At 31.3% G+C, this 25,358-nt stretch overlaps 1 long non-coding RNA gene across 1 annotated transcript in view; it reads right to left on the bottom strand.

The window, feature by feature from the left end:
• LOC148275843 (uncharacterized) overlaps nucleotides 1-17,696 on the bottom strand; it is a 104,756-nt gene extending 87,060 nt beyond the window's left edge. The window contains exon 1 of the long non-coding RNA XR_015823928.1: nucleotides 17,230-17,696. This is a non-coding gene — a long non-coding RNA (uncharacterized LOC148275843). The remainder of the gene's footprint in view (nucleotides 1-17,229) is intronic.
• Nucleotides 17,697-25,358: the final 7,662 nt, after the last annotated feature.

The following is a 25,358-nucleotide window of genomic DNA, read 5'->3' as shown; positions in this document are numbered from 1 at the left end:
ATTTTGTACAAAAGAGAATTTTATTTTGGGCGCGGTATCGTTATTTAAGCGATTTAAAGTTGTGCAAACTTCACAATTTATAGTTGACAATAAGTCTTAGTATTTTAAATCTTTGGAAAAAATTACATTATTCACATTGTTTTCAAATATCATTTAAAACAAATTATTTAATCAAATTTTTTTTGACGTAATCACCAATGTTTTGAGTATGTCCATATATTTGCAGACTGGCTGGATTTCCTCCCTGAGGAGTTATTCAGATCGAAATCTTTACAACAGAGGGAAAACATTTTTAAGAAGGGGTACTTCACAAAAGTCAACAGATGGAAGAGTTGAGGAAATGTGGATGTTTGAACATAAGCAGAATGGTGAATGTTGCACAGTGTGTGCAGTGGCCACTTAAATCATCGAACGACAGGTCATGGGCCCTGTAAATGACTAGACTTCCATAACTCTTGTCAAAAATGTTTCCCGTCTATTACAACAGTTTTGGATCCGACTAAATCATTAATACAAACTCCGCTTCTTCTAGTATAACACTGGATACATTTTTCACATAGCGATGAATACAAACTCTGTTGGCTTATGCACTGCACAACTCTGCTTCGGAATATCTAAAATAAATATACATTCTAGACGGACGACTTACAAATGTCTAAAGGGTGTGTTTGCGTGTGGACAATACAATAAAGATTGTCTTTTCACAGCTCCGTTAACAGCCTTGATCGCGCAGGACGAAACGCTGGGAGAATACAAAAATCCAGCCGCAGTCTATACGTGAGCGCTGCGAAAATGAATACACGATGGCGTTTATTACAAGCGGGTTCACGAAAAATAGTATTTTTTTCACACCAAGATATTATTGCAATTGTATAGCAATTGTATAAGAACTGGTACTTGAAGCGTAGGGCTGATAACCTCACCCTTATGTAACGGATGATCGAGATTTGCTGCGACTGGCGTATCAAAAATGTCTTTACACCACCAGGGCCGCGATCGTAAACGCTATTTTCGTCGTTACATATCGAGATGGTATAAACGAACATCGATATTTATGTATAAAAATGTGTGTATTTCGTAGATAATCTGTGATTGAACATGTTTAGAAAAATTGAAAACATTTATATTTTTTTACTTAACTATATAAAGATAAATCCACCTGGTCCACGAAAAAGTATAGACATTGAAAAAATTCAACTTTTGGGCGTATGTAGGTGAAGTAATTCAATTAGATGAATCTCATCCCCAATAAATAAAGGTTTCAGCTCTTTTACTTTACAAATATCAACAGATGAAAGAATTGAAAGAATATATATGTTTGAAAATATACAGAATGGTGAATGTAACACAATGCGTAAAGTTGCCACTGAAACCAGCCAACGACAGGTCATATAGATGTAAATACCTAGACTTCTATATTACCTTCTCTAAAATGTTCTTCTTCTCTGTTGTAATACATGAATATCACTTTGTAGATACAGCTATAAATTCTATGGATGGAGGGAACAATCACATTAGTTAAAATTATATACTTTTTTTGTGTCTCACCATTCCGGGAATCAAATCTAACATTGAAAGAATATTTTTTTTTCTCCATTCTTTTAAAAATCGGATTACTGCTAATAATCACGAATACAAAAATGCTAACTCTTTAATTATGGCGTAAAGTTGGAAAAAGCTCTTCTTTGAGAAAATCTTTTTACTACCGATGACTAATACATTTGTTTTGTGTGAAAAAGTACATTGATAATATTATTTTTAATAACGTTATTTGACTTGAGTTTTGGAACAAGTGTGAACATAGTTGCGTACCATAAGATGAGCAAAAAAAAATGAAAAGTTGACTTATGTGGTGATTCACTTCGCCCATAGAATTTTTACTTCCCATAAGAATACAGACCCAGGGTCGGATAAAGGAGTGATGTTGAGGACTGAAATATATATATATTGATTAGTTATTTACTTTTTATGTTTATTTATATGACATCAATGTTATTTTTAGAATCTTTTTAAATTGTTTTTTTATAGTAAAAGAAGATCAAATATCAAAGTCCTAACAAGATTAAAGAAAAGGAAATAACTTCTACCAGACACATCTGAAAATCAACACCACGAACGTGGGTTCCAAACACGACTTGAACCATAATTATAGTGACAAAACTCGATATTATTAAAGTGACAAAAATATTCGTTTATAACGGTTTAATATAAATAACAAAATACCTAACGCTAATTAAAAATTACTATTGCATTTCTAGCCTGTTTTGTTTTCCATAGTTGGTTCTTTGTGCTGAATAAGGTTATTTACGAAATGAATTAAACGTCAAGCCAAGCAGAAATATTGTCACGCGAGCTTTCAATTATTATCAGGAGTCGCAAGTTACCTCTGGTGTGTCGTTCTATTTACTGTTATTACTGACTAGTAACCATACCGTACTGTGAAGGTTCCCACAAGGAGTTTGACATTGCCTTCAATTTGCAAAGCTCAACGGAAGCAAGTTCAAACACGTTTTTCTTTTGTTTGGGGTCGACTAAGCTCAATTTTGTATTCGATTTTTTTTTAAAGGACATCTAACCGCGCATAATAAAAACGAAATTGTTCAGTAATAATGCCAATTAAAAGACATCACATTTATTATCAGTATTATAAAAGCATCTTTATATAAATACTAGTAAAAACAAAAGTTAATGTTAACAAATTACAACAGGGATGGAGAATACAGTAAATAAGGGAATATGGAAGTCTAGGCATTTACAGGGCTTATGACCTGTCATTGGCTGGTTTAAGTGGCCACTTTACACATTGTGTAACATTCACCAATTTGTCTATGTTTGAACATCCATATTTCTTCAATTATTCCATTTGTTGATTTTAGTGAAGTTAAAAAGACCAGTTGGTTTTATTACAACATAGGAAAAATGGTGAATGTTACACAGTGTGTAAAGTGGCCATTTAAACCAGCCAATAACAGGTCATAAGCCCAGTAAATGCCTAGACTTCCATATTCCCTTATTTAAGGTATTTTCCATCCCTGTTGTAATTTGTTAATCTTAATGACTCCCGAGGGGGTGAAATCCAGTCTTTTGTCTCCGAACATTTGGACAAACTCAAATATTGTAATAAAAGTTAATGTCTTTAATAATCTGTTCATAAATAAAGAAGTAAATTTTGTGTGCGATGAATGAACTATATTGCCGTCATAAGCATAAAGGTAGCCATATGCAAAAATCGTATTTTGAGATATGACACATTTAAGTATTTATTTATATTAAAAACTGTAAGTAATTATAAGTAAAAACACAGTATGTCAGTTTCCAAGTATAAAACCAGTGTGTGTCATATGTACAGTGTGTTTTTGCTTATGAATCTCTAGATACATTTTGTGATTTTTGTCGAAAAACTGCCTTTTTGCTTGTAACGGTAGTAAAATCCTTACCATAATAAATCGCTTATACATATTCACATGGAAGTTTGCTCGTGAAAATTATTGGTGGAAGGTTATTGTGATTTATTACAGTAATAAAATATGTATGATACTTGAATCCACAAATTCGTAGTAACTTCTGACCGGTTTCATTACTTTCTAGTCTATTACTTCTGTAATAAAAATAAAGGAAGCGTATTATAATTCTCTATTCAAGTCGTCGGTTTGTACTATTGTTGGTCGTGTTTGCAAATTAGTTTATTCCTCAATAAAAACAAGTCTGCCCTAAAACAGGCTTTTCTTAGTTAGGCAGAAATTAAAAAAAAAAAAAAACTTTTTTCTCGTAGAAAATAAACATTACTAAACAAAAAAACAAACAAACCATCACGCCGTTTCTCCGTAGGGGTAGGCAGAGAGGATAGAACGCTATATCACTCTATCTTGGCATACAGACCTCGCTTCCTCTACATTCATACATCTTCTCATGCACGCACGCCGATTATTCCTACTTTTGACATGTCTATCTTCAAATATTTGATGAACTTGCTCGTGCCATGTCTTTCTCGGTCTTCCTCGTTTTCTGCATCCATCAATATTCGCATCGTAGATCGTTTTAGTCGTTTTTTCGTTGTCCATTAGCTCTACATGTCCAACCATTAGCTCTACATGTCCAAACCAACGCAGCACCCCTTTCTTGATTCTGTCGATAATGCATATCTCAGCCTTACACAGTTCACCTTTCTCGATATTTATGCACCTATCAAACATCGTTTTGCCACACATTCGCCTGAATTTTCATTGGCAGATATAATGCTTACCTTTCAGGATCTGAATAAGAGTGGCTTTTATATAGGTTTTTCTAATGCTCATTATCTTTAACCTTGTTAATGCTACTTCTGCAGGAGTTCGGATGGGCACTTTTAATAGGACTTTTTAATTGGCTCTAGGTGCAATCTTCACATTTTAATCGAGTTTTTTCTGTATTTTTTTTAAACAAAGTATTTTGACTTTTTATTTAAATTTATTTCAACAGAGAGGGAAAACATTTTTGAGAAGGGAATATGGAAGTCTAGGCATTTACAGAGCTTATGACCTGTCATTGGCTGGTTTAAGTAGCCACTTTACACACTGTGTAACATTCACCATTCTGCCCATGTTTGAACATCCACAGTTCCTCAACTCTTCCATCTGTTGACTTTTGTGAAGTAAAAGAGCTGAAACCTTTATCACGTGGGTGAGATTCATCTGGCTGAACCAAATCACCTACTAGGCAACGCCTGAAAACAATTTTCGCTGATTACTACTTAGTATGGCTTGAGTGAGTACGCTTAAATAATTTGCATAATTCGATAATAAATCAAAACTAAATGGTTGTTGGTAGTAGACACTAGCTTTATCTAGCGGCGATCCCTTAATTATAATTACCTTTTAAATGATATCACATAGGTTATTTTTAAATACATTAAAAAAAAATTCAATGCATTTCAAACATCAAGGAGCATTTTAAAATGTTATTTTATACAAAAACAAACACCAACACCGGAATAGGGAAATAACGCTTATAAGAAGCATAAAAATATTTTTAAATTTTTAATTTAAACATCCCGCGAAAACGGTTCATTGCATTGGCCACGCCTTTTATACGTCACGATTGAGTTAAATTTTGAACTTTGTTTGTGACGTTTAAATTTAATTAGAACATCGTCATGACGTCACAATTGTTAAGGCCAAACATGTCACGTTTTCCTGATATTTTATAACAATTTTATTTGAAATATTATGTATGAAAACATTTCTCCACTATATCCATATTGATTTTCAAAATAAAATTCAACGTTCCAAATCCATTTCACATGTTTTTATTGGTATTTGTAGTGTGTAAAATTTCCCTTTTTTGACAACCACGGAATGTGCGCTGATTTCATTTTAATATGCTAATTTTGTTAAGCTTATTTTTTTTTAGATTATAATTAAATTCAATTAACTGATGAAAAGTGACAGAAGTATGCAATTAAAAAATCATTATTCACTGAAAATTAACCAACAAACCATACGTTTTATTTTAAGTAAATTTTTACTTTTTCAGCAAATGAGAGTTTATTTTGTTTGCGGTATAAAAATCAGCATTTGTAAAAATAAATATTGATTATTCTATAATTCCTTAATTTTGAAAAAAAAAACATCAAATAAGATAAACATACTACAAAAGAGAAGGAGAACAATTTATTGAAATAAAAAATGGAACTATACACATTGTGTAACATTCAGCATTCTACCTACGTTTGAATATCCATATTTCTTCAATTCCCCCATCTGTAAGTATTTGTGAAGTTCAATAGCTGAAACTTTGATTGATGTGGCTGAGATTTATCTGACTGAATTGAACGTAGTTATGCAGAAAGCAGCCTGGCATAGAAAAGTGAAACTGAGATAATAGCACTTTCATGAAAAGAATGATCAATAAAATCTACGCAACAGTTGGAATGTCTATTACCTTGACAAATAAATGACAAATAATGCATACATCTATTTTTATAATTATATAACAAATAATTTAATTATGCATTAAACCAGTTATAATGATTTTAAAAGTATGGTTGATCACACAATCTAAGATGTGTATTTTGCGGAAAACAGCCAGCTCTAGTAAAACTCTAATGAATGGTTAAGTCATTATGTATTGGAAGTATTCTTACTCTCTGCGTCAGTCACTCTCCAAGCTCAAGAGTTAGTCTCCTTTAGAGAAATATTCCTAGATTTTTAAAAAGATGAACCGTTTATGAAATATATGAATCAATAAAAAAAAACTTTGTTTTTAACCATTATTTTTTTTTCTTCGTCAAAGTTTACGTAACTAATGAGTCTTGTTTGCTTTGAAACCGGTCGGTGGAAAAAAATAATAGCGGTTAAAAACAAAGCTGTTTTATTTATTTTATACTATTTTATATTTATATAGGAAACTTGATTGTACAGAATCACTAAATTCATTTGATAAACTTTGAAAATAACTCAATTATGTGTCAAAAAATTTCGGTGGTTTTTTTAAGTATGACTGACCACACAACCAAAAATATGCATTTAACAGAAAACATACAGATATAATATTGAACAATACCTCATTCAAACGTTGAATATAAGAGATGATATTCTGTATTGTAACATGTTTTTTCATTACGGATAATTTTTTTTTCAAGTAACGAATGCATAAAATTAAGGAGGCATTAACATTCCCATCAGCATTAATACCATAAAATTTTTCTAGTGCTGCGGGTGTTTCTGGGAATTAAGAAATGCCGTTTTTGTGATCAACACTATTTTCAGAAGGTGATTATCACAGTTTTTGTATAAAAGTGGCCTGGATGTTTTTAGCAGAACATATAATTGATCTTACTGCGCTCGATAACAGCAATATTTCTTTTTTTTTTAATTGTAGACTGGCTGCTTTCTGCAAAAGTACGTTCAATAATTTAATTATATATTATTTTGAATTTGTCCAAATGTTTGAAGACAAATAATGGATTTCACCCCCAGGAAGTTATTAAAACTAACATATTACAACTGAGACAATCTTTTAAGATAGGTTTAAAATTTTAAAGGAAAATTAAAAGAAAAACCGAATTTTGAAGTTTTTGTATTCGTTACCGAAATTGTGAATACGCGCCGTTGGACAGTTTGCAAAGTATTAAGGTTGTTTTTTTGAATGACAAAATAAAATATTCATAGTAAATAGGGACCGTATTTCACAGTTTTAATGTTCCAAAAACCGTCAAAGGAAAATTAAAAGAAAAACTGAATTTTGAATTATTTGTATTCGTTACCGAAATTGTGAATACGCGCCGTTGGACAGTTTGCAAAGTATTGAGGTTGTTTTTTTGAATGACAAAATAAAATATTCATAGTAAATACGGACCGTATTTCACAGTTTTAATGTTCCAAAAACCGTCAAATGTCAACCGTCAAATGAAACATTTTGTAAAATTTAATTGTCAAAATAATGAAAAATATTATGAAAACATCACTATAAAACGACAATTAAAAGCTGTAAAAATATTCAAGGACTAACCAACAATAAATAATATAAATATTTTTAGATTAATAATTAATGAGGATATAAAACATATAATTGATGTCGTACGCGAGATAAGGGCTGTAAATAGTTTTTGTAGCAAATTAGAGCGTCGTAACTCACAATCGAGTAACACCTGTCTGAAGTGTCTAACACTGAATTTAATTTTACTTTAAAGAATTTAAAATGACGCAATAAAACAATGTTTTACAGTCACAGAATTTTGCGTTGGTGGAAAAAAGAGAATATTTAAAGAAAAGTGCATAAGATAACTTAGGTTTTGGCACAAAGCATTTAGTGAAAAAAACTAAATGGCCGCTACGCCCCATCAAAATCTACCCGCGCTAATTGGAAAAACCCTTTAGTTAATTTTTGTAGTATTTTTCACACAGCGAATTTTTCAATTTCCAAGTTACAAAATACTTATTTTCTCCGTTTTTTATTTTATGTGGAAACATCTTTCTTTATTATGACGGCAGTATAGTGGTAGAATAAGGATGGTATTTCCATACGAATTATACTACTATACTTAGGCGTAACTTGACGCCGAGTTCATGATAGTAACATGTTGCACCTTCTGTGCAACAAAGGCACAACAACTTATTTTTAAATTTTACAGAAGAGGACTTTTAATTTTTTTTTCGCATTTATTTCCTTATTACTAGATTTCTATTTGCAGTAGGTTTAAAATCTTGAATTAATTAATTGTTTTTACTATAGTTTTATGTTAAAAGCTTATGCTGAATTATTAAAAAATGACAATAAAAGACGTACCAAAAAATGCCTGCTCTGAATTGTGCCTTTGTTGCACCGAAGGTGCGATATGTCACATGAACTTTTTAAATTCATTTTCAGTTCAAGATCCATTATTCATCAAAAACAAAAGTTCCATATTTTATAATTTATATTTAAAAATAAATAAATTTATAGAGTCTTTATTCAATAAAATACAATATTAATACTTTAAAAAAAGAAAACAAAGTATTAAAACATTATTTTTTCCGATAAACTTTTCAATAGTAGTTTGTCATCGGGTGCTCAGACATTAGTTTTAATTAGGAATCAAATAAAAGAGTACAGACATAATATTGTATATATAAAATAAACCATTAAAAAAAAAGAAATTCTTTATAAAATGCGGAAAACAAAGCAATGATTAATATTAAAAGTCTGAAACGGTATCGAATATACAAATATCGATAGTAGTTTTTAATGGAAAAAAGTAAATAAGGTAAAAAGAATATACGAAAAATAAAGAAAATGTTTTTTAAGGCATGATTTAAACAGCAAATAAAGTGAGAGAAAAATAAAAGAGATTAAGGAAAAAAAAGAGGATGTTTCTTTAGGCGTGAATTAAACGTAGCTACTGTAGAAACAAGTTTGGTAGAGGATGGGAGGTGATTCCACAATCGAGTCGCATAGTCAGTATTCGCATAGACACTAGTCAGAGAAGGAGGAACTACGAGTAATAAGCATACCATGTGAATATATTGAAATCGAATTGATAGGTGTTGCATTACACCGAATGCAGCGTAACTTGATCATCTGTCATGGGAAGGTGGGGTAATCAGTTTTATGGTTCAAGCGCCAGCCCAATAACTATGAAATATTCCTATTATAATATTAATATTATAATGTTGAAAAATTATCTTCTAAATCAATAAATTATCTCGATCTTACCAGGAATCTATTCTATACCACAAGGTAAAATTATCTTCCCCCGATTGCCTTTTTCAGGGTTTTCCTGAGAGTTACCATCAAGTCGAAAACACTCGTCCGGGATCTAGTCCACATTCGTTTGCCCGGTTGTAGACATAATATAGATTGTTGTAGCCACATTATTATCAGCCTCTATTTCGTATTTAGCCTCTGTTAATAATATTTGCCTCTTTTTCATAAAAAAAAAAAAAAAACAAAGACAAAAAATACTAAATCTCCTATACATATAAAACAAACATCACATTTTACACACATCACTCCGCGAGCCACACTCCAAACTACATATTTTACAACAATGGAGATACTAACACAAATAGAGTCACGTGTTAAACATACTCTCGTCACATTTCGTTGTCCTGTTCAAAAATCGTATTATACATTGTGTTGTGTACGTTATTGGTGCTGTGTTAGGTTTATATATATATCTGTAATAATATCGCTGTATTATAACAATATTGCACTGTGTGCATAACAATAAACATAAATAAATAAATAAATCATACTTATGGAAATCAAATCCAAGCATTTGTGTTTAGTACGCATTGTTTAATTTTAAAGCTTATTTAAACCTCTAATATTACACTATTTACAAATTATACACATAATATATTATCTTACACGCTGGGTTCAGATTTAGTTGGAATGAAATACGAATCAACAGGAAACGAGATGTGACATATTTTTGAAAGTTATTGTAGCATAAACAATAGGAATCTGATATTAACGTAAATACCGGTGTCAGAATTTTCATAGAAAATTTAAATTTTGATGTATAAGAGTGTGTGTACAAAAAATTGAAAGCAGTCTGCTTGATCTTATACTAAAAGAAGCTCAAATAAGAGGTCGTCATCAAGCATCTTTCAATAACATATTAAAATTAAATCAGCAATAATTAAACAGAGACACATAGACTAAACCACCATTAAATATAATTAATTAACTTTTAGTTTTTTCCCCTAATTCTAACTATTGTAAATTAACCTTAATTAAACTGAATTTTCAGTTAATACGGCTATTTTTAGAGAACAGACTCACTATATACATGTTATCTTTATATATATGTATAATTCCTCTGTACGTGTGATGTCACCGTACTCTTACTCAACGGCTTAACCGATTTACGTGCGGTTTTCAGAAAAACACAAATCTTTGCGCTGTGCGTGTTCGTAGATATTAAAATCTTCAATCGAATAAATAAAAAAGTAGTTAGGAGCATAAATGGTTTGCTAATGCATTTGAGGAGAATGCATTTGCAAAAAAATGGAAAAATGTTGTTTTTTTGTGTGTAATAAAAGTTTGTTTTTGAATTTTTACAAACAGCATTTGTTTTTTGTGGATCTCAATCAGATTCTTTCCTTAAATTCCTTATAATTTGTTTCTTTTTATTGGATTTTTATTAACGCTAAAATAATATTAAATTCAATACGTTTTTAAAAATCGTATTCCTACATAAGTACACCCCTTTGTTGGTGAGACGACCGGAGTTTGACGTTTGCAAGAAGAATGCTATATATGAAAAAATATTTATTTTATGTTTTGGAATTCAACCATAAACAAGTACCTAGGTACATACTTAAATGAAATATTTTAATATTATCAATTTTAAGTTTTGAAATTTTATCACAAACAAGTAGTAAGGGACCTACTTATCAATGAAGTCTTTTTCCAAGCTAATTGCAGGGAAGCCGACGTTCGGGCAGGACAACGTCTGACGGGTCCGCTAGTGTATAGTATATTATATGAAAAAAAATGTTCCGCGATGTTATTCGCAACAGTATCACATTTTTACATTCAGACATCAAGCATCTAGTTGTAATTATTTTGGACCTAAATATTAAATCAACTAATGAGGAAGTTCAGCGTCTTTTTTTAATTTTTTTATTTGCTATTAAGCCAAAATATTTTTTTTTTGTATATTGTATTATCAGCCATTTTTAAAGTTTTGTATTTCTGAAATAACTCCACGTGTGACGTCAGAGATTGTTCTCTGTTAGTTTTTTCCGATTGGTTCGTTTACGGTAAGCCAACCGGATATCTTTCAGAGCTCTCATATCATTGGTTGGTTCATATGAACCAGTGACGTCGATCAAAGTAGTGCATTTTCATTATTATTTTTTTCGTACATTTTCAAGAATCTTTGCGATACAATTAAAAACTTTAATTTTTACCGTGCACAAGAAAACATTTTTTGTATCCAATTTTCTATAGGGCTGAAGTTAATTTTCAATTATTGAAATATATTTATATATACTCCCAGGGGGCTTTTACATGACAGGCAAAAAATTACAATTCTAGTGTTTCATTACAAAAGTTGAAATGTAGGTCTAATAAATATGTTTCTTATAAAATATTTGAATAGCATTGTGCTTTATACATATAAATAAATAAAAATAAAATATTACATTAAAGTAAGTAAGTAAAAAATAATGAAATATTTTAAAAAATTATAACATTATAAAATATGTAGACAAAAGGTATTATTTAAATGTAGGTGAGTAAATTTATAAGAGTCAAGGATATTAATTGCATTAAAAAAATGTAAGTTATCTTGATTTTATCGCTGTAAGAATTTCATATCTAAAAATCAACAGTGGAAAACAAAACATATAAAACATATCTCTATAGACTGAAAAACTCAAATTTTCCGGATTAATGAGTGCCATATGTTATCCGGATATGCGAAAATCTGGATAACATCCTGATTAACCATTATATTAAAGCAATGTTTTAAAAAAAAAAACATAAAAATTGTGTCAGATCAGTTTTTTATTACTTTTTAAATAAAACAGCGAATTGGAATAAAATGAAAAATTTACGTAAAAACGGTTAACTGCTTTGACGGAAAAACTCGTTTACGAGCAGCGACGTATTTTTGTTCTGATTTATTTCTTGATGACGATCCGGATATTCGCCAATCCGGATGACTGGAGTTCAAATAAACGGAGTTCTTCTGTATTATGTACAGGTACATATTTACATCGGACAGTTGTAACATGGGCATCAACGCGATAAAAATACGAAAACATTGTCCGTTTTTTTTATTTAGTAAATGAATTCCTAAACGACTGAACCGATATTGATGGATTTTTTGTGTGTGTTTGAAAGGGTCTCTGAATGGTTTTAACCCGGACCCGGTAGGCGGTGCTACGATCTGTAACACACTCCGTAAAAACAAGAGTTGAACGGCGCAGGATGACGAGATATTGCAATCTTTTTTTGATTTTGCTTTGGGCAACAGCAAATCAGACAATAACGAAACAAAAAGATAGAAATGTCAAACTTAATGTCAAATGTCACTTAGTATATAGTTTATCAATAATCCGAACATTGAAAAAACGGTTGCTAAACCAGTTAATAGTAGAGACGCCAGCGTTCGAGCAGGACAACGTCTGTCGGGTTCGCTAGTTTAATTTAAAGTCTCAATTTTAGTAGAGTGCTACGAAATAATCCCTAGTTACTGGAGGTTGATTTAGCCATTAAACGATGAAAGGTTGATTTAGCGCTACAATAAAGGGTTTCTAGGTTTTACTATATTTAACCGATTGCAAATATCCTGAAAAAGGATAACGAATGGATACAACATCCTTTTGTAGTATAGTAACCTGTGCGTTCAATTACTATGCTTTATATATTGAGTTTCTTGGTGGAACTGCATTTTAATTATAGTAATAAAAATACTTGATAGTTTTATTCCACTTTTATTTCCATTTTTTTTAATAATTTTTTTTACCAGTGACCGGGTTTCGTCATGACCGACATCGTCAGACTGGTGTCTTTTTCTTTTATTTACTTAATTATATAAACTCATGATTTACAACCCCTGCTTGCGCTTGTATATAACAATTTGTTTAGTCTCCCACCAGTCTGACGATGTCAGACACGCCGAAACCCGGTCACTGGTAAAAAATTTATAAATAATAGTTAAATAAAACTATAAAGTATTTTTATTATTATAATTACCATGCTTTAGTTACCGAATTCATTTCCGGACAAAGTTGACATAAATTATTTGTTCGTAATGTAGTTTTATGATTTTGAATTTTTTTAAGCAAAAACTCATTTATTGAAAGACAAATTGAATAGGTTTTTAAGTACGAGGAAAACCCACGGTCTTTAAATCGGTTTTCTAGAGCTTTTATTTATTTATTTATTTGACAGTTTATATACATATACAATAAATATACATATAAGGGCGGGCATATTGCCTTAAGGCAATTTCTTCCTACCTACCCAAACCGTTCAGTTTGAGAAAATTATAAATACATGGACATATTGAATCTTCCAATTTTATACAAAAATTAAAAGCAAAGATTAACAAAAATAAATATATATATTAAAATAACACCATACTATGAAGAGAGGAGAGGGGATGGGAAGGAAAGAAGAAGGATAAAGGAACAATTTAAATATTTAGATAGTGACATTTCAATCTTGACTTAAATGTAAATAAAGAAGGGGCGTCTCTAACATTAGTGGGTAGATTATTCCACAATCGAGCGGCTACTACTGTGAAAGAGGAGGCAAAAAAAATAGAGCGATGACAGGGTATTAAAAGGGTTCTCTCGTTACTAGAACGAAGAGATAGTCCGTGTTGTGAAAGAGGTTGGATGAGCTCTCTCAGATAAACTAAAAAATTTTTTTACTGTCACTGCAACATTTCATTGCCATTTGTCTTGGCACCTGAAGCGTAAGCCTGGTCTGCTTACTTTCCATGTTATAAAAACTAAGGTACTTACGACTAAAAAAAATATTGCCAATATTGAAAGATTTGGAAATCTAATTTTTTTTTTCATATGTTTAAATGTGTTATGTTTCATCAACTTGTACCGTACCGCAGTCGGGATAAGAAAGTAGTTTGCACACATTTGTAGTATCTATCTAATCACGATATCGTTTTTCGGGGGGCGTTCGGCGGTTCAAACTTCTCAATAGCCGAATATCTGTAATAGCCGGATGTTAGCTGGGCGCTGATGTATTTCGGTTGGTCAGCCTTGATACCCTCCCCACCGCCACTCCCCTGTCTCACCGCGCGTGACCTTGCCGACTTGGCGGGAGCATTTTTCCTCCTGTGCATCGTCGCAAGTACACCGCTACAATACCATTCAAATTGGCAATCAAATCGTTCCCTAGATCCAATACTCGGATAATAACAGACCAATGTAACGCTCCAACCGAACAAACTAAAATATTCCAAACAACAAAAAAAAAACTATTTTTAAATTGGTTAAACTTTCTTTAATAATTTCTCTATTTTACAGTCACAGTTCTACTCCATTAAACTTCTTTGGTAAATTAAGACATTATGAATGTCTCATCTTATTAAAATGAATTGTTAATCGAGCACATTTACCACCAAAAAAAGGAGATTAAAAAAAAATGTAAATTGTCGAAATTCATTTAAAACTTGTTTTAGGGAAATAAGACATAATAATGACGATATGAGAGTTTTAAAGATTTTATATCCATTTTATCGTGAAGTAAAATACGCAAAGTAATATATAATGTTTTTCAAAAATACTTTAAAGAAATTGACGGTTTTCATTTAAAAATACGTATTTTACATTAAAAGTGTGCTTGAAATTCAAATAATTATATTACTGGAAATTTTACATTCGTAGATTAACAAGATAGAACAACATAAATGGAGGATACTTTATGAAGCATGAACGGAACTCTGGTATTTACAGGGCTTATGACTTATTGACTGATTGAAAAGATCACTCTACTCAAGTGGACATATTTCAGCATTTTAAGCACCAACTCAGATAACTTGAGTAAAATTCACTTGTCCACAACCAATAAATAATTTTAATATAAATTAAAATTTAATCTACATAAAATTATAAAATGTAGTAATAAATGAGCAAAAATGCGTATACAATGTTATTTACCTCATGAAAACTAAAGTATGCTAACAATTATATATTTATCAATGAATTTTTTGTTATAAATAATATTATATCGTTTTTAAAAGTTTTTAATTGTTGTTGTGAAACAAAATTGTAAAAGTTATGAAATAAAACTATAAACTTGATGGCGGGAAACTATATATAAAAATCCAAACACAACATATAAAAATGGCTTCTCATAGTATGTTCACATGTTTGTGAAAGTGACATGAAACTATTCTATTTTGGAATTCAAGGGTCACTGGTGTACGAACTAATATGATATAAATAGCTAGCTATCACATGTTATAAATCTTAAAAATCTAGGGATTGATAAAAATACTCTGAATTAAAACTTGTTCGTCAGAAATCAAACTTCTGTTCAATTTGTTTTGCGGTATTATAAAAACTGGGAGTAAGTTTTTTCTTATTTCTTAAAACCTGTACTAGGTACACATTTAACGGAAAAGAAAATGTATTGAAGAATAATATCATGTTATCATACGAGCATCTAAAGGATACGTTTATTTTTTCCGTGCAGTTACTAATTGGTTGCAGTTTGGCTTTTTGAATAGTTGGGCTCGTTTGTTTGATCAGTAGTAAAGATTAAAAAAATAGTTAAAATTTTGAAGAGGTTTTCCTTTGTCACACAAAACATATTCTGTTTTAAAAATTGTGACTATTACTTTGGATTTTTAACTAATACTAACAACCTAGCCTGAGGTCGGGTTAATCATTTATAATAATTAAAAAACGAAAGTAATGGTAACAAAAGTAAAATCGGGTTGTGGTCCGTGGCTCGTATCGTGGACTTATGGATAGGAAATCCGAGGTACGGACCCCAGCCTACCACAACTTGATTTCCATTTTACAAAAGTGAGTTATTTATAACTCGTTGAAAATGACCACCGAAATTGAAATATTTGGGTAAATCATAAGAATGCCAAGATTTATTTTTATTAAAAAAAAATATATACATATATTTTTAAACCAGAATATTTGTTATATGAAAAAAGGGAATACTTTTTCAAAACTAACTATTACTAATGATCAAACAATTCGGTCATTGTTAAGATTTAAAAATTTCAATTGACTTATAATTTCAAAGATCTTTTATTTTACGAAAAAGAAAAATGTACTTCATTAATTATTTGTTTGTTTGAACTTTGTTTAAATTTTCAGATGCAAACTCATGAGAAATGCCTACTGGTTTCAGAACACAACATGTTTTATTATTACAGCCTTATCAAATGGATGAATTGCTAATTAATTTAATAAATGAAACTATTGATCTATAATTTATTATTAGTATTCCGCAACTAATGGTGCGTATGGCACTGCATCGGTACACTAATCATAACGTATCTTGTTTTTTTTCTTTCACGGTACCAATTAAGGGACTATTAAATAATGTAGAGTAAAAACAGCTTTTTAAATAAATATTTTATTTCAACCATATTAAAAATCAAACCCAAGACCTTTCAAATGGTCAGCAAACGCATTGACCACTACACCACGAGACGGATAGTAGCCAAAAAAATTAACTCTTGATATAAATGATAAAATAACTTTAAAAATATATTTTTTGATTCAAATATTGATTATAATTTGGCAATTATCATCATTATCACGGTTCTATCTGCACACCAACCAAATACAGCGTATATGAATTATTTGTCACATAAGGGTAAGGTGATTAGTCTTACGCTTCAGTTGCCAATCCATAAACAAATAAATAAAACAAAACCATATTTTAAATCAATATTTCATGTCCACCATTCCAATTCAATTGAACCCGGGGCCTGAAGTATGGTAAGCAAATGTGGCAATCATTACACTACGAGAACGACGTATCTCTACTCGATTTTCTTTTACAGGATTTTAACCTCGTACAGGATTCTGGTTTTATTTCACACACAAAACTAGGACACGGAGAAAACTAGTCAATTCACTGACACTAAAATATTTCGGTATAAAAATAATATTATTACCCGATTCAACAGACAATTTAAAACTAACTAATTATAGTGCTAATAGAATATCTAAGTTACAGCAATTAACCTAATAGAAAATAGAATTGTAAATTGTATTCAGAAAGAGTTAAAATATTTTTATTGCAAATGTAACCAACCTCGCAAAACCCAGTGCAAGTAGTCCAATTAAAATGAAGACCCTCATGATGATGGAGTAGCTAGGCACGACAGTACGTATACAAGGCACTTTGATCTCACTGTTCGTAAGGCACACTTATTAAGAAAATTTAATTTTTCATTGTCTTGGCTCCGAAAAGGCAAAAAGAACGTTCGCCTCAACGGGGGAGAAAACAACATCATTCATAGTCACTACACTTTTTTACACTGGGGACTTGTTTCATTTTCAACGCGTCGGAAAACGTGAAAAGTCAAACTTTTTTGTTATCAGCGTGCATATTTTGAATTTAGAATACTTTGTAAAAAAAGGCACAAGAGTTGTTGATTCTTTGACGTTTTCCCGCGCGTTCGCTTTTGACTGTTGTGAATTCCCGCGTTTTTAATTATTTTTTCTTTTCAAAATGGTGAGTCGCCGTACCCACTACCCCGTGTAACCAGTACTGGTAGATGTATTAGCTATTGTCGACGACTGCTTTTGGCGCGCCTCCGCTAGGTCACGGGCAGAACCTTTAGGTATACTTTTGCAATATTTCTGCGCAGAAGCTACACGTTTGACGTGACAGGGTCGGATTGTCAGATAAAGGGAAACATAACTTTTTTGTTTCATAATTTTAAATTAATAAATTAAATATTATCGAGTAAAAAATAAAATATTTTTAATACTTATTAGAAGCATAAAAAATATTTTTGAACTTATAATTTTAAATTCCAGCGTAAACGGTTCATTGCACTGGCCACGCCCCTAACATCTCTTAATTCGGTTAAATTTATAAGTTTATTTGAGTCTGCTTAAATTGAAATAGAACATCGTCACGAATCTTGAAGGCATAATTTTTTGATAAACCAACAGTAAAGTATTATTTTACAGGAAATAACAAACTATTTTATATTTTTTTGTAAAAAATAAGCAAATAGGTCAAACATGTCGCGTTTTTGGGAGGCATATTTTTTTACGATTTTATTTAAAAGTTATGCATGAAAACATTTCTTAACAATATCCATATTGATTTTGAAAATACAATTGATTTTTCCAAATTCATTGCACATATTTGAATCAGTATTCGTGTTTTGTGATATTACCCTATTTTTTACATAACTAAATTGTGTACAAGAGAAAAATATTATTATACGTTAGACAGGCGCCGTGGCGCAGTTGGTAAGACGGCCAACTGTGAAACTGGCGTCGCGGGTTTGATTCCCACCAGTTGCAAGAAAAAAATCCAAGAATGATTATTTTCTCAATTGGTCTGGGTGTTGTGGTGTATTTTTCATTACTTCCTTCTAAATTCTCTCTATCCCACCAGCTGACAAGCCTCAAAATACAGGTTAAGTGGGTTATTCTTTTTTAAAAAATACGATGTTACATGAAGATGAGGTGACTAGTATTACGCTTCAGGTTCCAGTCTCGGAATAATGAAATATTGCAGTTTAAAAAATCTTCGAACCTACGAGCCCAAGAATGGTAGGCGAATACGTCAATAACTACACAAAGAGGCGGACTTATCTCCGCTCCTTATTCCGAATTTCGCTTGCGAGCAGCCATCGAGTCGAAAGCACTCGTCCAAGCTTCTGGTTCTATTTCACACGCACAAATATGTTCTTAATGTTAATGTAGGCTTTAAAATAATGTTTTTACCTAAATTTGCAACAGAAAGGGGAAACATTTTTGCGAACGGAATATGGAAGTCTAGGCGTTTACAGTGCGTATGACCTGTCATTGGCTGGTTTAGGTGCCTACTTTATACACTGTGTAACATTCACCAATCATCATAAGTTTGATCATCAACAAATGTGAGAATATCCTCAACTCTTCCATCCGTTGACTGTTGTGAAGTAAAAAAAGCTGAAACCTTTATCATGTGAGTGAGATTCATCCGGTTGAACCATTTTACCTACAAAGCGACGCCTGAAAACGATTTTTTTTCTTCGTATACCAAATGTATGTCCAAATGTTTGCAGACAGGCTAAATTTCAATTGTTCTCAGGCGTTACCTAGTAGGTTTAGTGGTTTAGCCGGATGAATATCAGCCACATAATAAAAGCTTCAACTCTTTTACTTCACAAAAGTCAACAGATGCAAGAGTTGTGGAAATGTAGATGTTTAAATATAGGCAGAATAGTGAAAATTACACAGTGTGTAAAATGGCCATGTAACTAGCCAATGACAGATCATAAGCCCTGTTAATACTTAGACTTTCATGTTCCTATCTCAAAAATGTGTTCTATCCCAGATTCAAATTTAGATTAAAATAACTTGCTGGGGAAAAAATCCAGCCTGTCTACAAACATTTGTACATACTTAAAACACTGTTAATGCTTTTTGATTTTTCTTTGAAAATCTGTTATTTTAAATAAGATGCTCAATGGAATTGAATTATTTATTATATGACTGCTCAGTAGTTGATTATATTGCATACATAAGCAGCTTTCAGATCTGCCTATCGGCTACCAATTGCTGTTGATCCTTCGTGTTAGGTTCGCATCCCGTAGTTCTGGCAAAAACAGCTGACAAATTTTCAATTGTAGACGTACAGAACGTCAACAACTCGAGAGCATTTGTTTCGCAAGTTCGTCCATATCATAAACTGTACAACTACATACCTACTCGTATCTCAATCTGATTCTATAAAAATTGTGTTGTACTTTTTTTTTGCTGCATACAAATGAAAACATTGATGACTCTTGAGCTGAGCACAGATTTCAATGCAGGTAAGCGTAATTAAGACTCTTGGAAAGCATTCGTAGTAAATAACTTAGCGATCCTTATATTGCCTTGACATGATAACAGTTGTAAACAGAAAGTTACCATGCCCGTTGTTCTATTTTTACGATTCTCTTTTTCGAAACTACCCCATACATCATAAACTCTTCTGTTAAAAAATATGTTAAACCATTGATATATATGTATTGACAAGATGCAGCAATAAGCACTTGTCTTGTGTTCCAAGTTCCGGAACCTAACTTGTCGCCAGCAAATGCGATAAACAGCTTTGAAATTTCGCTAAACAGGCATAGACAGTTAGTCTTTTTTTATCTAGTACGCGTTTTTCACAGCAATGTTGACGCGAAAATGCTCGTTTTTCAAAACGTCATTTCAAACAATCGTTCTATGAAGCATTAGATATTTAATTATGCCTCGGTGTTTTAAACATATTTTGTTTCTAACACGGCTTAGAAACAGTAATGTCAGTTCTGTCGTGGTAAAAATATTCGACGCGTAAAAATCAGTATTCATTACCTAATTAACAGAAACTAATCGAGTGGTAAATTAGCCAAGTCACCACTGCAAGTCAAGCATGGTTTACAAGCATAGAAAATAATCAAAACATCAGAATATTCATCGGCTGAAATGAAAATGTTAAATTAGTGACAGATGTTACATCGTACCGTGGCGCCTATATAAGATACTTACGTATGCAAGAGGTAAACTACGGTAATTCTAAATATGATGAAATAAAGTTATTACTATCTCAAAATTTTTCATTCCCTTTTTCAAAGCAAATAGCATTAACTCCTAATTTCTGTAATAATAAAGATTTTCTTTCTCACCGCATCAGAGTTAAGGGACAGTAAGAAAACATGTTGCACTAAGAAAATAAATAAAAAATATCTGTATTACTTATAAATACCTATTGGCTTCCTAAATAACTCCCTAGAAGAAAAATTCAGCAAGTCCGCAAACATTTGGACATACTCAAAATATTATTGAATTCACTAACTGGTAAGAGAAGTATAAAAATTAGAAAATTGTTTTCAGGCTTTGCCTTGTTGGTAAATTGGTTCAGCCGGAAGGATCTCACCCACACGATAAAGGTTTCAGCTTTTTTACTGCACGAAAGTCAACAGATGGAAGAGTTGAGGAAATGTGGATGATAACACATAGGCAGAATGGTAAATGTTACACAGTGTGTAAACCAGCCAATGAAAAGTCATACGCACTGTCAATGCCTAGACTTCCATATTCCCACCTTAAAAATGTTTTTTTCTCTGTTTTACAAATTTAGACCTTTTTACTTATTTTCTACAAAAAAACATAAAATAGAGTTTGTTATTTATGGAAAAAATTTACTTTACTGATGGTTTATCAATTTAAAATAAATTCATTCAAATTAAAATCTAGTGTAATCTAGTAAAGGCATTATTTAAAAAATTTATTATTTAAAAAATATCAATCTATATTATCCTTAAAATAACATTTTTATGATCAATAAATGACACGCTTAATTTTTACTAATTACGAGTATAAAAAAGTTGCTTATTCTATTTAAAAAATCCTTTAGATTTACAGTTGTTTTTCCATACTCGTGTATGATGTATCATAAACATATTTATGGGTAAACAAATGTACCGCCATTTGAAACATTAAACAAAATTTGAAACTAAGAAAAAACATTGTTGTATTAAGAATAAAAAAACATAAATATGTTTTAGAAAACAAATTTGCTTTAAAGTTTCTCATTAAAAAATACCAGAAGATTAAAGTTTAAAAAATCACTTATATTGACTTGGTTTTTGGTTTTTGGAGATCTAGAGCTTCTTATTCTTATTCCTAGTGGTGAGAGTCAGAGCTATGCAAACTCCTGACGTCACGGCAACCTGTTAAGATCTATTGCGACGGGTATCTGTGAATAGTTCTCGCCCTCCAAGCCTAGGTCTATAAAAAGCCTGGGTACTGTGTGGAAGGCGAGAGTTTACGTTTTGCTAAATCTTCCCCTCCAAGCCCAGATCCGTAAAGTATCGGGGTATTAGATAAGGGGCAAGCTCTATAACATCCTTAGGTTAAACCAGTGGTCCCCCGAAAATGAGGCTTCTCTTATGACGTAAAGCATCACATTCACATATAATGTGTATGCGTGTTTCTTCATCTGCACTGCAAAACCTACATCTAGAAGATTCGGAAAAGTTCATTCTAGCAAGGTGTTTGTTCAATCTGCAGTGCCCTGTAAGGGCTTTAGTGATAACCCTTACTTGTTTTCGGCTGAGCTTTATTAGGTCCAAAACAAAAACGTTGCGAATACCCTTTTATTAGTTCCTTCGCATAGTGCTAACCAGGTACTTTTTGCCGGAGCATTATACTCTACTTCCTGGCCCATGACCTAAACTCCATTACGAGGAGCACATTTGGACAAGCCTCAGTAGGGTTCAGGGCCTATTGGGAGATCTGGAGTTTACCTCTCGAGTACAGATAGTTATTTCACTGAGCATTTTAAGATTTCGTATTTGACACATGAGAATTTCGATAAGAGTTATGTATTTAATTTTACAGATTCGTAAAGTTTTTATTAATTTATAAAAAAAAACATCGTTCCTGACATGTAAAGCATGAATTCAATTAATTTTATTTTATTTTATTTGGGCAATCAACAGTTCTACATACATATTTATAGTAAACAAACAGATATAGTGTATAAACTCAGAACTAATAACAGATTTCTACAAAGTATACAAAGTTAGTAAAGAAAATATATTACTTATTAAATGTTATTTTCATGTACTCGTAAATATTTTTCAATAATGAAAAAAAAAAATTATTTTTTTTAAGTAAGTAAACAGTAAAAGTATAACAGTAAGTGATTGTAAATTGGGCGGGATTAGGACAAGAATGCTTGAAGAGAGGATAAGGAGGGGAAGGGAGATGTACATATTTATTATTGTAATGTCTATTAAGTTATAAAATGAATTTTTAGTGTAAATTTTAAATCTGACAGAGTGATATTTGTGTAATCTATATCTTTAAATTTTGATACATAATCAGCATTGGTGAAAGAAAATCTTCAAATAAAATTATGATATTTTATAATAATTATATATTACAAAAGAGATGAATAACAATTTAGGATAAGGCCACTTTACACACTGTGTAATATTCACCATTCTGCTTATGTTTTGAATATCTAAATTCTTTAAAGTCTTCCAACTATTGATCTTTGCGAAATCAAAGAGCTAAAACCTTTAAGTGGACACTTAAACCACATATTATAATTCTATTAAACGTAACTTATGTTGCATAAGGCGCTTTATTGATGCGCCAAATACAGAATATATTGATCACTTTTGTAACATGAAAACGAGAGAAAAAAACCAATGTTTAGAGTGTCAATTTAGGGCTCCGATCACAATGGGAAGTGAACAGAGTAAGTTCTCTTTTATATTATTTAGTAAAATCAAAATTTATTTACGAAAATATATATTTATATGAAAACTATATGCATTTAAAACGATAATTTATTTATTTAAAAACATGAATATTTAGTTTTTCATGGCGAAATTTGAAGATTAACTTCACATGGTAAGACGGGCCTAAGAAGGCGATTGCAAACGCTATCTTCAACGGTAAATGTTGAGACGGTATAAAGTAAAATCAATATTTACGTACGAAAATGTGTAAATTTGTTTAAAAATGTAAAATTTCTTCGTCGGAACCAAAAATTTATTTTATTTATTTGTTTTATTGGGTAAACAAACAGGATGCACACAAAAAATTGTCATTTTTTTGGTATATTAGTGTAGGACACCCATGTACACACAAAAAAAATGTTTTTTTAAAAATCTTTTTAAAAAAAATAAATTATTATTAATAAAACATATAATACAATAAGTACATATTATACTCCCAGAAACAATTAATGAAACACATTTGGGACCGTACATAAAAATAATTAATTTTTTTGACAATACATAATATCATACATATTAATACATCCGAATTACAAAGAAAACATTATTGTATAAGAAACATAAAATACAATAATTTACACCATCTACATAAATTACATTAATAATTATCACTATCAAAAAGATTTGAGAAATATTTTTTAATTGCGACACTTCTGGATTTTTTATTCAATTTTTTGTGTTTTAGCTCTTTGGGAAGTTAATTATATTCGGAATGGCCAATATTTTCCGAAGACCTACTGCCGAACTTTGTTGAGTAAAACTTAGACACATGAAGATTCCCTGAGTAATGTTTACTCTAAAGACAGGAAATTAAAAGATATAAGAAATGAAAAAGATGTATGGAATAATAAAATTTTATTAATATCTGCTTCTCTCAACATTTTAATGACTTTTGACTTAAATTTATATTCATTGTCATCAAAAATATCACCCTCGGTAAATCTATAGTTACATTGCTCGCATATTTTAAGCATTGTAGATTGCTTTAAATAGTTCGTTGTGTTGTCTGTATAAAACAGAAGATTTTGTCTTGTCGGTCTAGATTGCACACGAAATGGAAGTTTTATAAGTAGATTAGGGGAATAAATTTTGTTGTTTTTAAGTTGCACAAAAATAACTCGTCTAATATTATTCTTCGAATTTGAAGAGAGTTTATTATATGGTACTGCATACTTTCAGCATAGTTAGAGAAGTTGAGGTTTAACCGGTAGTCGACCTGTTTAAATAATTTATGTTGATCCCTTTCTAGTCGCAAAATTTAATGTCAGATTCAAAGGTTAATTTAATATATTTTTTTAAATGATGAAAACACCTTTTAAGCCCTCTTCCGCAAAAGTATTACAGATTTGCATACAGAGCTCTTTACGTAGCGTGCGTCGAAATGATCAAGATATGCAGCGATTGGTGGATTGATAGAGTGTCCTATGCACCATTGGGTATGAATAAGAGACTGATGATGATTATATTTAATGACACCTGATCCGGGCCACACTTGGCGGTCTTCCCCAAGAGACACGTGGTTCTTTACCCTTCCACCTGCCACCGCCCCGCTCTTGTCATACATTTTATTTACAAATGTTTGCATTGGATCATTGCATATACAAGGAAAAGGAAGGTATGAATAAGACAATTCCAAAGGGATTATTACGAAATATAAATCGCTACGCAGCACAATGTCAGCCATTGTAAAACAGCATTTAAAAGCATACATTATCGGATGGAAAAATTATGTGTGTGAAATTTCAATAAAAAATAATATTATTACAAAAAAAAGTGATTGATCCGATAAGACGTTAATTTATATTACAATTACATGTTTAATAAATTACATTAATTTGTAATATACAAAAAGCCGCACCTTTTACCTACGCCGGCGTCGTCTCCCCATAGGATTAGTAAAGATCTGACCGCAGGTGTTAACTAGAGAACCGCT

The sequence above is a fragment of the Micrasema longulum genome, unplaced genomic scaffold (assembly GCF_059751315.1).
Source record: "Micrasema longulum isolate JH-2025_06_02 unplaced genomic scaffold, ASM5975131v1 h1tg001335l, whole genome shotgun sequence".
In the NCBI taxonomy this organism is placed as follows: Eukaryota; Metazoa; Arthropoda; class Insecta; order Trichoptera; family Brachycentridae; genus Micrasema; species Micrasema longulum.
Note: the sequence above shows the minus strand (reverse complement) of the source record. Positions and strands in the feature narration are given on the sequence as shown.